We start from the raw sequence: 13883 nt of genomic DNA, 5'->3' as shown, positions 1-13883 counted from the left end.
TGTCCTTGAATAGAATTCTCTTTCCAGTGGTGAGTGCATGCTAAAGTAGAAGGATTTACAGGAAGTGACTCTGCTTAACCTCAGTGACCAACAGTAAACCCTCAGTTCCATTTGAATGCTGATTTGGCTAGCTCACAGTGAATCTGAACCCACCTTGCAAACTGGCTTTTGAAGGTCAGATCATTTGTTAATTCAAGTGACGATCATCTTAATATGAAAATGTTACTTTCCCTATTTTAAGCGATGGTTTCTGGGCAACAGAAGTAAAACAAGTTGTTAGATATTCAGATTAATAGACGAGGTATTTATTTTACATGCTTTAAGCCAGTGACTTGGAGGTAAATAGAAAACCAAAAGCAAATTTGTGTTAATATGAATTTCAATTATGAATATGCATTAATTATTGTTGTGTTGTATAATAATTGGACCTTTGCAGTGTTTCTTCATTTAAGAGAATGATGGGCACAATAGTACATTTTTGCATATGCTGTATGATATGAGGATATGTCAAAATGTGGAAGACTTGAGCTCTTCAAAGAGAAATTGGGTAAATGGGATAGTTGCTTTAGTTGCCTTCCTTGACCTGCTTTTACATATGTCATCCTTGATTTTTCCTTCTTTGTACACTAGAATGGATAAAAATGCTGGCCCTCTCGTAGGGAAATGTCCTGGTGTGAGCATCCTCTTTTTTTATGAGCAGAGTCTTCTATGGTCTTGAGAACATAGACAAGAGGCACTCATTTCCCCCAGAACTAGAGTAATAGCAACACATCTAGGAAGATATTCGTTTCGATTGTCTGAGTCTGCGTTCCTAGTGAAGGATCTGTCCTGAGTGTGGGACGGAAAACAAGGAGAAGAGCAAAGACATGTGCCCACTCACCCTTCTGCGGGCTCATTCTTCTACTGGCTCTTTGCATGGCCGGCCTCTTCTCTTGGTGCCAGTTCAAATGTCACTTCCACAGGGAAGCTTTTCCTGACTCTCTGCCTAAGTAGGTTCCCTTCGTTGGTTATTTTTCATCTTCCCTCCTCCAAATTTATTCTCAACACTGGAGCCGCATTTTATGGATGTATCACACAGACTCCCATGCCAGGTGACTTAGGATCAGGTTCTGCCAGTAGGCAGCGTGAGCAGGAAGTTGGAGGGTCAAAGGAGAAGGAGCGATTGAGCTCTTGTCTCCTTCCTCTCCGTTTTGGACCGGAGTTCTGGCCTTGGGTGCCTCCCTCCATAACGAGAGGTCCTGCCAGATAACACTTTCTCCGTGGCTCCAGCTCTCGCTGGACCATGACACCACCATTTCCTCTCCTTGGCCCTTGATGAGAGCTTTCTGCTCTTACAGTCTCTGGGAGCCTCAGCATCCCTTGTTCCTTCTTCCAGTGCCGCCTGTGCCTCTGTAAGTCATCTCTTCATTAGTATTTCTTCGTTAATCATCTGAATGGAATTCTGGTTTTCATTTAGGATCATGAATAGATTTCCCTAGTTAGTCACTGTTTTCAGGTTTTAATTTTTGTCTTTCTTTGCACAACAGTCATAGTTGTTTATTTTCTGGCTTGTTGATGGTGGGGGACAAGGGAGGCCTGGCGTGCTGCAGTCCATGGGGTCACAGAGAATTAGACACGGCTGTGTGATGGAACAGCAACAACAACAGGCTTGTTGGTTTCCTATCTTTTCTCACTAGAAATTAAGTTCCAAAAGCATAGGCAGAATGAATGTGCTCAGGAGTTTGTTGGATGAATGTATATGTGGGTGGGTGGGTAGATAGATGGTCACAGTGAATAGGTTTTGAGTGTCTTAACTGCAGAGTCAGAGTGGGAAGATGAGAAATAGAGAGTGACAAAAACTTGTTTGCTTTTATGTTATGTCTGACCATATCATTAATTTCTTCTCCATTAGAAAGCCTCTCAGCATGTATATCCCTCAAGTATCATGCTATATGCTGCACAGAGCAACTTTAATACACTTAGTATGGTGAAAATAAAAGAGACTGCCTACAGACTGTATCTGGGACCTAAAGATACTGGCTCATTAGACATGAGGATTTTCAACTTGACTAACAGAGACACAGTAAAACTCCTAACTGGTTGACTACAGTCTGGGCCATGTCAGGGCCACACACCGCTGGCTACACGGCGTCTCTGGGCCGTCCACCAACGTGCTTGTCAAGTCACTCCTAACCTCGTCACTAGCCATTTGTACGTGTTACTACGCCTCTTGTCCTTCAAGTCAATGACTGCATTCTGAGGCTGCATTCAGAACTCCAGCCTTACCTCTTCTTTCTTTCTTTGACCTTGTCCAGATATGATAGTTACATGTAAGTGAATAAATCTTAAAAGCCATTCAAACTATTCATCTCCAAACAGGTTTACAGAGCCCGGATACCTGCTTTCTTATTTGGTTGTTTTGTTCTCCCTTTCTTCCTCAGAGCTTTATTTTTGACAGTGAAAATGAGTTAGACTACATCAATAAGTTTGTTTAATATTCTCAGAGTCAGGTTAAGAAAGCACATGAGGAGGAGGCTATTTTCCTTTCCCACCTTGAGAAAGTCTCTGGCTTTCTGGTGCTTGTAAATTGTTCCCTGACAGTTTCTCTCGTGCTCAGATTTCAGTGTTTCTTAAATGTGTTTCAGTGTCCCTTTAATATTTTTTTTATTCCCAGCTAATTATAGGTAGCTAATATAAAGAAAAATAATTGAGAAGTGATTCTCAGTAATTGTAGCTGAGAATCCAAAGCAGTTGTGAAGAAGAGAGCTTGGAGAAATATCTCTATGTGTGAAAGATGCAGGAGGGCTAAGTATGGAATTCTGTGTCCTTCAAAGCCATTCCCCCTGCTCACTGTGGTTTGGTTACAGACTGGAAAGGATCGTGCCTTTCCCTGGAGGCAGCACCCACTGTCATAAAGCATCAGCCCGATGGGGTTCTCGGGGGACAGTGGACAGACAGCTGTCTCAGTGCTGCTTCCGTTTATTTCGTGATGTGCAGACACAGAGGACCCCAGGACACTCGGTCCTTTCCTCTCTGAAATGGCATTTGGTCAGGGTAGACAGTCGGTTATAAGGGGGCGTTTATTTGGGCCATAACGTCCTTTTACATAGACTTCCCAGGTGACTCAGTAGTAAAGCGTCTGCCTACGAGTGCAGGAGACTCCGGAGACCTGGGTTTGATCCCTGGGTGGGGAAGACCCCTGGAGGAGGAAATGGCACCCCGCTCCAGCATTCTCGCCTGCAAAATCCTGTGGACAGAGGAGCCTGGCGGGATATAGTGCACGGGGTTGCAGAGAGTTGGACACAGCACACACGCATTGCTCACGCGCTTCTACATCGGTAACTTGACTTTCCAGGCACATGGGAAGGAAGAAAGGAAGGAAATAGGGAGGAAGAAATTATAAGGTCCATTTTATAGGTGAAATAACTGCGTGGATGCTGGCCGCTGATACAGCAGCATTGTACCAGAAGTAACAGAAGCAGTAATGATAGCAGTCATAATAGTAAATAGTAATAATGGTGCCAACTCACACTTTAATAGCATTTACTATGAGCCAGACACTATCGAGTGCTTTATGTGTATTGACTTGTAAATGTTTTATATGCATTGACAAGAGCTTTGTGAAGGTGGCATTCTTATTGTGGGGAGGAAACTGAAGACAACAGCTTTGTGAAGGTGGCATTCTTATTGTGGGGAGGAAACTGAGAAACAGTGAAATTAAATAATTTGCCCAAAGTCATTTAGCTAGCATCAATAAAACTGTAATTCAAACCCAGGTGACCTAACCCTGGAACCCATGTTCTAACTCAGGTTTACTCAGTGTAAGAGAATGCTTCCCTGCAAGCTGTTTATTTGCATACTCAGTACTGTCTGACTCTTTGTGACTTCATGGACTATAGCTGGCCAGTCTCCTCTGTCCATGGAATTTTCCAGACAAGAATACTGGAGAGGGTTGCCATTTCCTACTCCAGAGAATCTTTCTGGACCAGGGATCGAACCCATGTCTCTGAATTGTAGGTAGTATGGTACCACTGGGCCACCCAGGAAGCCAAGCTGTTTGTTAGCAATCTGCTGTGAGATGGGCAGAATTTGATAGTCAACATTAAGCCGTTTTTTTTTTTTTTTTAAAGCAATTTGACATTGTCAGTTGAACCTAATAGTAAAAGATTGGAACTTGTGTTTTTATCCCTGGGTGTTTCAATTTTCATTTTTTTCTAGTAATTCATTGTTATTTATAAAAGTATCTATCTGCAGCAGAGTGGGAGCACAGGGGGAGAGTTTGGAACCAGATTCTCCTTGTAGCCAGAGATGCACTACTCTAAACCCATGTATGGATTGCCTACAGGGAAGTAAAAGTGTAAAGCCAACCATCTTCCTTACCTCAGTTGTCTAAGCCTTTTTCCAATGGATGGACTAGCTTGGATATTTGTTGCAGGTGCTTCTCTCCTTGATGCACAGCTCCTACAGCCTTGGCTGCTGTAGAGAAGACATTATTGAATAAATGGCTGAACGAATAAAAATGAATGAGCTCATGATGACTTCATTAATACAAGGGTGTGTGTGTGTATGCAGGTTTTGCCCCCACAGTATAAGTTTCATGGTCTTGCCTTTAAGACGCATTCAGTTCAGTTCAGTCGCTCAGTCGTGTCTGACTCTTTGTGACCCCATGAACCACAGTATGTCAGGCCTCCCTCTCCATCACCAACTCCTGGAGTTTACCCAAACTCATGTCTGTTGAGCCGGTGTTGCCATCCAACCATCTCATCCTCTGTCGTCCCCTTCTCCTGCCCTCAGTCTTTCCCAGCATCATGACAATGTTTAAATTAAAACATCACAGATCTTATACCTCAAACGCTGTTAGATGGAAACAGGTAGACTATGCTTCATGCTCTTACCATGAGAGTCAGTCCTCTGTTACCATCACTTTTTCTGCAGAGTGGCCTCCATCCATTGCAAGGCAAAGCATGCTGACTCAAATGAAAGAAATCCATTAAGAGAAATTCCTCATTTCTCCTGACTCAGATCTTCTGGCATTCCAGACATAGAGCTATGGAAACAGTTGATTGTTTGAAGTGGATACCCCTTCATGCCTTATATATCACAGCAATCAACCAACTGTTCACTCATCAGACATAAGGAAACATTCTCTCTGTTCCCTAACTTGTCCTTGGTTTGGGGATGTAATTTGATTTATTCCTCTTTAGTGTCTCCATCCAGAAAAGGGGAGAGGAGACTAATGCTTAGGTTTTTCTCCCTTAACTATCACACAGCTGAATGGACATGTTTCGGTGTGAACAAAAGATACAGGTAAAGGTTCACCTCCACCCTCCCGCCAGTGGAATACCTGGTGTCCTTGTTACTTAGAGAGGGACCTGTGGACAAGAACGCAAGACCTCTGAGCCAGAATATGCATATGTATGGCATCCCCAGGTGATTTGTGCTTACATTAGATTTTGAGGAGCACAGCTTCCCTAGTGGCTCAGTGGTGAAGAATACGCCTGCCACCGTAGGAGATGAGGGTTTGATCCCTGGTCAGGAAGATCCCCTGGAGTAGGAAATGGCAACCCACTCCAGTATTCTTGCCTGGAGAATCCCATGGTCAGAGGAGCCTGGTGGGCTACAGTCCATAGGGTCGCACAGAGTTGGACACAACTGAGTGACTGAGCACACACATACTCCTTGTACGAGAGCAACGTGAAACGTGGTCCATGGACTGGTGCATCATATCACCCGCTGCTGCTGCTGCTGCTAAGTCGCTTCAGTCATTTCCGACTCTGTGCAACCCCAGTATCACCTGAGCTTGTGAGAAATGCAGATTCCTCAGCCTCAGCTGTGCTCCAGAGTGGAGCTCAGGAATCTCTGGTCTGAGCAGCCCTCTTGGTCATTAATAGAGGTGGAAGTTTTAGAAGCATTGTCTTACATAGTACCAGCATTTCCAGCTGGAGACTAGGCAGTGGGGCTCTAATGATGTGGGCTTCTAGCACTGCGGCAAACAACAGTAGTTACTTCAAAAAAATGATTCAGCTTGGTTTCATACAGACGCCAAATTTGTAAAAACAATATTTGCAGCGGCAGCAGAAGCTGCTTCCTAGTCTAGCACATGGCTGAATGTTGCAGAGTTCTTTCCAGACACAGGCTGAGTGTACGTTTCCTGGCTCGTGTTGAGCAATGTGAGACAAGGACAGCTTTCCTAAAGCCGAGGCTTACATTCCCGCGTTCACTGGAGAAAAAAACCATAAACTGTGCGAGTGAAAAAGTTGAAGCAATATTCAAACATTTAAAGCACACTTTCATTTTCCTCATTGCCCCAGTGTGTGTCAGAGCCCTTCTGAAAAGTGAGATAGTTAGAGGCAGCCTGCAAACCCTACATTCTTCTCTTCCTCATCCTTCTGAGCTCCCCACTGCTGCCTGGTGGGGTATGTGGGTATCAGTAACAATTCTCATTAGACTCACCCAAGAGCTTTCTGAACACACCCAGGGAGTTGGTTCAGTTGATCGGGGTAAGATTGCATTCCAGAGATACGGTTCAGTAGATCAGGGGTGAGGTCTGGGCATCCAGGTGTTATGAGCTGTCCAGATGATTCCAACATATACAGACAGTATTAGCATCACTTGTCACTGGCCTGCATCTTTCTACTCCATAGAATCAATTACTGCCCTGAGAGGAAGTACAGAAATGTTATAAATAAGGGATTCTTTCTTTCAGTCAGTTTTGTAACAAAGGATCTGTTGGACACTTTGCATCAAGCTTGATAAATAAGACTTGGGATCAGATACAAATAGATTTAAGTCCCAGATGTTTCAGTGGATACTTTTGTGATCAGGACCAAGTTGCTCACCTCTCCATGCCTATTCCCTGCTCTATAAAATAAGAATAATAAAATATGTGTCCTAGGAACACAGACATCATTTTTAGGGTTTGGATGGAATAATGGTTGTAAAAAACATGCCTCCTTCCTTTTCCAGTCACAGATGCCTGGACTTCAGCCTTGGCCACTCTGATGCCTGTCCACAGCTTAACTCTCAACTTCATAGCCTTTTGACTTCTACTGACCATGCCTCACCAGTCCTGTTGTTTCTTTGTAGATTTCAGCCTGCAACTCCTCTCATCACTAACTTGCTGTTTACTCGCTCCTGTTCTCTGTGCTCCCTCACCCAGCTAGTAACTCGTGTTTCCTTCTTCCCATTACCTTAGCGTGACAGCAGGAGACGGTATTGTTTCACTTCCTTCCGCTTTTTCCTGGATTTGCCCACTGATCATTTGTTAGCAGCAGAAACAGCATGCAATATTTATGATCATTAAAGCTAGTATGTTCATTTCCCAGGGCAAGTATAACAAATTACCACAAACTTGGTGGTTTAAAAAATAGAAATTGATGGACTCATAGTTCTGGAGGCCAGAGGCCACATTCCCTTCAAAGGCTCTGAAGGAGGACCCTTCCTTGCTTCTTCCATCTTCTGGTGGTCCTGGCCTTTTTTGGCTTTGGGGAGCATAATTCTGAGCCCTGCTTCCATCTTAATATGATTCTCCCGCAATCTCCATTTTTCCTTTTCTATTTCTTCTCAGGACACTCTCATTGAATTTAGGGCACACCTTAATCCAGCCATGACCTCACCTCAACCCTTACCATGTTTATATCCACAAAGACCCTATTTGCGACTAAGGTCACATTCTGAGGTTGCCTGTGGAATGTTGGCAGGACACTATTCAACTCACCACAGCTAATAATTGGAAGCAGTCTATATAGAATGCAACATATTCAACTTGCCATATTTTCCTAGAAAACCCTCTGGCAGGAAGCAGTATAGAAGTAATGTGTTAAGGCAGTAGGGCCAGAATGGTCTAAATTCTAGATGTCAGCAAGGTTCCAAATGAAAGTTTTTGGTGATTGCTGGAGCTCTAGTTAAGCTTTATTGAAGGTTAGTGGACACAGCTGCTTACAGTATAATGATTTGCCAGAGATAATTACACTGATGCCCAAGCCTATTATCTCCCCGGCTAAGTCAAGGTGCTGCCAGTAACCTCTTGTTGGTTTCCCAGGGAAGTGTGGCCAGCAGAAGTAGCATATTGTTTTCATCATATCAAATTATGTTAATGTGAACAATGTTGGATTTGAGTGGTGTTTGCATTACAGCCAGTTGTTGCCACTCTACTCCATGGTACAGAATAGATTTAGTTTTTATTAGCCTAAATAGATTAGTCCCATTTAAGGTCTGCTGGAAGTCATCATGGAAATCATTAAGTGGAAAAGAGAGCTGATCAATTTTTTTTTTTTCTTCTCCCCTGTAAGCTTGGAGAGGTGGTGCTAATGGTCTCACTGTGCTAAAAATAAGTCTCAGAACCAAGATGCCTTGAGGCCTAATTTGATTCTTCGGTGTTTACCTAAACCTAAACCTAAAGAAATACTGACTTAAATAGTAACTTCACATTTTCCTTTGATAAAGGTAAAATAAAAGTAAAATAAAATACTCACCAACAATATTATTTAGACCCTTCATGATGCATGAAGGCCTCAAGTAACGAACCACTAGTGGCTGCTTCAGGTTTTATCTGGGAAGATGGGCTACAAGATTCCTTTGTTCTTTTTGATTGTTCAGATTGTCACTGTGGCTTTCAACACTCCCCTGTCCACTTCTGAGACAGCTGAGCAAATTACATCTTTCAATACTGATGTGGACTTTGGGTGTGTCTTCAGATTTTCTTATCAAGTTGTGCTATTTTTGTATGATTAATTTTGTTAATAGTTTAAAGCATTTTATTTGTTGTAGAATTTTTGTTGTGATTCTTCATAGCCATTCAGGAAAATAACTCACAGAAATTCCACCATGGCATGGTAGAAAAAGCATTTAAAATGGGGATCCGGTCTCCCTGTCAGTCCAGTGACCTTAGACAAGCCCAAGCCACTTATCGTCCCTCAGCTTCACATTTCTCTATGAGAATGATACTGGCCTAAACCACCTCGTAAGATTAAGGTGAGGAATACAGCAAGATCGTGTATTCGGCAGGGCTTTGTGAACTGCTCTACGTATTGAGTTGTCTCATAATTGTCGTTATTGCTCCACACACCCACATGATCATTCAGAAAATCCATTAGCATTAAAGGAAATGATGCTAAGAAAACACCTACAGAAATGAAAAATATTTCCTATTAAATGAGAGGCTTCACTAAGTTTTGCCAACAGTTTGTTTTATAGATGATTGGACAACCAATATAAGAACCTGGTTATTTTCCCCCCAGAGTTTATCATGAAAATATTTGAAACCTAAAAAGACTGAAAAAGAAAGAAAACCACCCATAGCTCACTATCCAGATTTTACATTTAGCACTTTTCTGAATTTGTTCCATAGCGTAACCAAACCTGATAGATTTGAATTCTTTTTCAGTCATTCTAGAAATGAATTCCCAGTCATTCCTGAGCACTTTACCGTGATGTTGTTCACAGATTTTTTTAATATCTTACTTAGAAAATCTGAACATAAAAAGAAATATATTAAGTGAGAAAGTAGTTGCTTTGTGTTAACTGTTCAGTTTCTAAAAGTATCCATCCAGATGTTTCCTTAAAATAGTGTCATGGAACAGGAAATTGACCAACCCATGCTTGTTATTTATCTATTACTTATAGATTGCCTTTATTGAATAGACTGCCTTTATTGAATGATACTACCAGGGAATTTGCCCTTAAAACTCCTGATGAAAAAGGATATGAAGTGAGCAAATGAGAGATGGTTTTTATAAACATGCAGGATAGGCACATCATGTGATCAACTTCAACTTTTTATAAATGTCTTTGTAGTCTTATCTCTGGCTGAAGAAGAAATAGGACCTTGTTGTCCATTTGGCTGGTTTTCATAGAAAGTCCCCGGTTAACTAGATGGGAGAAAGGGGTGTGTGTGTGTGTAAATACTCATATATTTAAACTAACTTTATACAGTATAGCCAGTGAGCCATTTGGAGAAAACCAAGAGGGGCTAGAAATAAAGATATCATTTTTCTTCTGTCTGCAGAAAATCATCTGCAGCCAACCCAATGCATTGTATAAAAATCATTAATGATATGAAGTTGTTCTTTTTTGAAGTCAGTTAAAAATACAACTGTTTTCTCCAGCATTCCATCAATTATCAGAATGTGTTTGGGACAGATTTTAATTTAGATGCAACTTTCCCAGAATTCATTTCTTGTATCTGGGTTATGAGGTCAGTGTATAACACAGAGGCTGGGAAGGGCTTATCCACAGGGCTGGAGGAGTCATGAGGGGCTGCTGAATGAGAAAGTAATTACAGCCAATGACACTTGTTTACCAGCTTTGCTTGGTACTGAGAAACTTGCTTGAGCACCAGGCTGTTTCAGAATGACATCAATATAGGGATAAGCCCTGGGTTTTAAAGGAGGATTCTGAATTTGCTTTCTAAGTAAAGGCAGGCCCACTGATGGCCATCTTGGTCTTCACCTAGACTGTGCTATGTAACAGGGCTTATTTGGGGTAAGTATTTTGAGACATTTGATTGGCTGCTGTCTGTCCGGATCTTGCCTCGGCCCACTCCTTGGTGGATAAGCAGGAGAGAAGGTAATGACTAGTGACAGATCTGCTGACGGGACTGAACTGCGTTAACACTCTGTCGTTCAGATCTTTAGAGAGCTGTCTTTGCCCAAAATAGATTTGACTTTACTTGCTAACAAAGGCATCTTCAGATGTATTTCTCTTCCTTAAACACTGGAGAAGAGGAAGAACATCCCATCGAGAGATAGCAGGAAGGGAGAAAAGACTGGCTTGACAGCCCAAGCAGATGATCGTTATCGTCCTTGTGAGCAGCAGGATTGCTGACCTGGCACAATGACTGGTGGAAGCCGGATGAGCATAGACAGAGAACTGCTGCTCTTGGGGAATCTTTGGGTCCTTACCCTAAGTCATTTTTGCCCTGTCTGGATAGAGCAGCTCTGGCTTAGAGATGTTCTAGTGAGCCAAGGAAGAGGAAGAAGACTGCCTCAGCTTGAAAGTTAAACGGCGCTTTAGGATGAACTGTTCAAATAGAGTAGATGTTTTTCTTCATGCTTTTCAAGGATCCTGTCCTGCTCACAACCTAGCGTGTGCTTTGTCTTAGCTTAGACGCCCTAAGATGGGCTGGTGAAAATCTGACGCATCAAATATAACAAGAGTGACACGACACAGCTGGTTAATTTCCACTGGTGAAATTCTGATAAAACTAAAGGATTACTCACTACACACCTCCTTTGTGCTATCACTGGACAAGGAGATGAGGATATACAAAAGAAATTTAAAGCCCGACTCCCACTTCTCAGGGTCTTCCGGTTTAGTTGGGGAATCAGAATTCCTCACGCCTATAAATGTGAGGGCAGCAGAGGACCATGGGTACCTGAACACTGAAGGTGATGGTTCAGCAGATTTGCAGTTTAAGAGAAAGATGGTGATGATGACCCTGTATGTGAGACAGCAAAAGAGACACAAATGTAAAGAACAGACTTTCGGACTCTGTGGGAGAGGGCGAGGGTGGAATGATTTGAGAGAATAGCATTGAAACATGTATATTATCATGTGTGAAACAGATCACCAGTCCAGGTTCAGTGCATGAGACAGGGTGCTCGGGGCTGGTGCACTGAGATGACCCTGACGGATGGGATAGGGAGTGAGGTGGGAGGGGGGTTCAGGATGGGGAACACATGTACACTCATGGCTGATTCGTGCCAATGTATGGCAAAACCACTACAATATTGCCAAGTAATTAGTCTCCAATTAAAATAATTAATTTAAAAGATAAGAAAGAATGGAGGACTCAGCTGAGGGCTGGAGAATTCTAGAAACTTTAAACAAGAGGTGGGTCCTGAACTGGACATTGTAGGATATGTAGAAATAGAGAAGGGGAAGTATTGCTTGAGCCAAATGATACATGTGAAGACACCAAAGGGACTGTTCACAAGATGGTGGGATTAGTCTAGGTGAGTGAAGGAATGGAGAGTGAGAAGGAAGGTTCTCAGTGCGCAGAACTCCCATGGAGGGAGGTCTTAAACTGTGCTGAACTGTTCCCTTTGTAACAGCCTGGAAGGGTATTCTTTAATGGGTGCTCTCTTAAGAGAGAGTGGGCTTGGGCAATTCACAGGTGAGATTAGAAGGCACCCAAGGCCTAGAAATTCACTTGATCTGCTGGGCAGAGACATTTCAAACTCAGGGAACACAGAATGGGAATTTAGTTCTCTGTGTCCCAGAGATATGTAATTCTCTTTGTAGATTTTACTTGATAATAGCTGTGCCCCAGAAAACCATCTTGTTTAACCAATGTGATAAGCTGACAAAGTAGTTTTTCTCTCTGATTATTAGGTACTCTGTGTAGTCAGTACACTGGTACCATGTGAGTGTGGTTTCCTCTTTTATTTTATCTCAATGCACTGTGTTATAAATAGTTAAAAACAAAGCAAAAAGATAAGAGACAAAGAGCCTGGGATCAGAAGGGCCAGCCAAGATGGGAGTCCAGTAATCCAACCCAGAGAGGAAGATGGTTTCCAATGAGTGTTTCTCTCTCAGACAGAAGCTTCTGGTGGTAACCTCACAGCTACCTGAGGTTCGGTGAACCCCAACCTTTTGCTCGGATTTGAAGTCATTCTTTTGATTGATTGTTGTGATTGGGCAAACACCCCAGATGGGTTTACTATCTGGGATAAGTATTGTGCTCGTTAATCGTCATCAGGTTTTTCTCACCGAGCCCTCAAATGGTAGCCACTGGATGGTGTCGTGTCCTTCATCACGTCTGTCCACAAGAGCAGCCGCTTGGCTGCAGCGTGTTCATATTTGTTTAAAGATTAAGCTGTACATTTCTCCCTTATTACCTTTTTCAGACACACAGGAGCTCTGTCAGTTAAAGCCCTGCTTTGGGGAAAAGGCAACATGCAGCTAACTCATTAACAGGTTATCTATGTCATTATGTCCTTTTTGGATTGTACATATTGGAAATCGTCTTTTGAGGAGAAAAAAAGAATCCATCTAGGCTTCTAGTTTCCCTTTCTTTTTTTCCTCATTTTTATCTGCCTTTTTTCCCTCCATAGTTATAACTATTCCCATGATGGATGGTCATATCTTTGGAGTCCAGAATACCCTGAGTATTCACTTGCAAATAGCTACAAAGTCAAGTTCAGATAACTGCACTTCAATGAGAGCTATTCTGTGCTCTCCTCACCGGACCCACGCTACTTCTCTTTGCCCCATTGCAACCACAGGAGCTTAATTGCTTCTTCCTTTTTATTCCACAAAGCATTTTTTAATTTGTTCTCCTCTTGGTTGTTCCAAGGTCAAGGCTGCCTATCAGGTGCTTGCAGAAGTGCTCTGATGACCTTGCTTGCTGTGTTTGCCCGTAGCTTCCAAGGCTGGGTCCAGAATGAGCAGCTTGCCTGACTGAGAGATGGCTAGTTGGTACATGAATTTCATACCTCTTGAGCAAGACATATCTGTCCTTCCATCCTTTCAAAGTTTTGCTTTGGAGCCAAAAGAAATCTCTAACACATAGTAGGCTCTCATTGGGTGAATGAATAAAATAGAAATTGCCAAAATAGAAATTGCCTTGAACAATTATGCTCAAGGATGGCCTCGAGCTTAGTTAGGTAAAGGGTGTACAGAAGCAAACCTATGTTGTTTGCCAAGGAAAGGAGCTCTAAATTTTATGGTTCTTTAAATAAACATTTTATTTTAGAAAAGTCCGAGATTTATAGAGAAGTGGCAAAGATGGCACACTTCCCTTACACCCCGCACTCAGTTGCCCCCTTTTATTAGTATATTATATTCATATGGTGAGTTGGTTGCAATTAATGAACCAATATTGATACACTCGTGTTAATTAAAATCCACACTTTATTCAAATTGCCTTGTCTTTCACCTGATGTCCTCTGTTCCCAGGTCCC

The 13883-nt window shown here is 42.4% G+C and overlaps 1 protein-coding gene across 1 annotated transcript in view; it reads left to right on the top strand.

The window, feature by feature from the left end:
* The window catches only part of EXOC4 (exocyst complex component 4), an 816876-nt gene that overhangs the window by 564126 nt on the left and 238867 nt on the right, over window positions 1–13883 (top strand). The window lies entirely within an intron of this gene.

The sequence above is a fragment of the Capra hircus genome, chromosome 4 (genome assembly GCF_001704415.2).
Source record: "Capra hircus breed San Clemente chromosome 4, ASM170441v1, whole genome shotgun sequence".
NCBI lineage: Eukaryota > Metazoa > Chordata > Mammalia > Artiodactyla > Bovidae > Capra > Capra hircus.
This window is presented reverse-complemented; position numbering and strand designations above follow the sequence as displayed.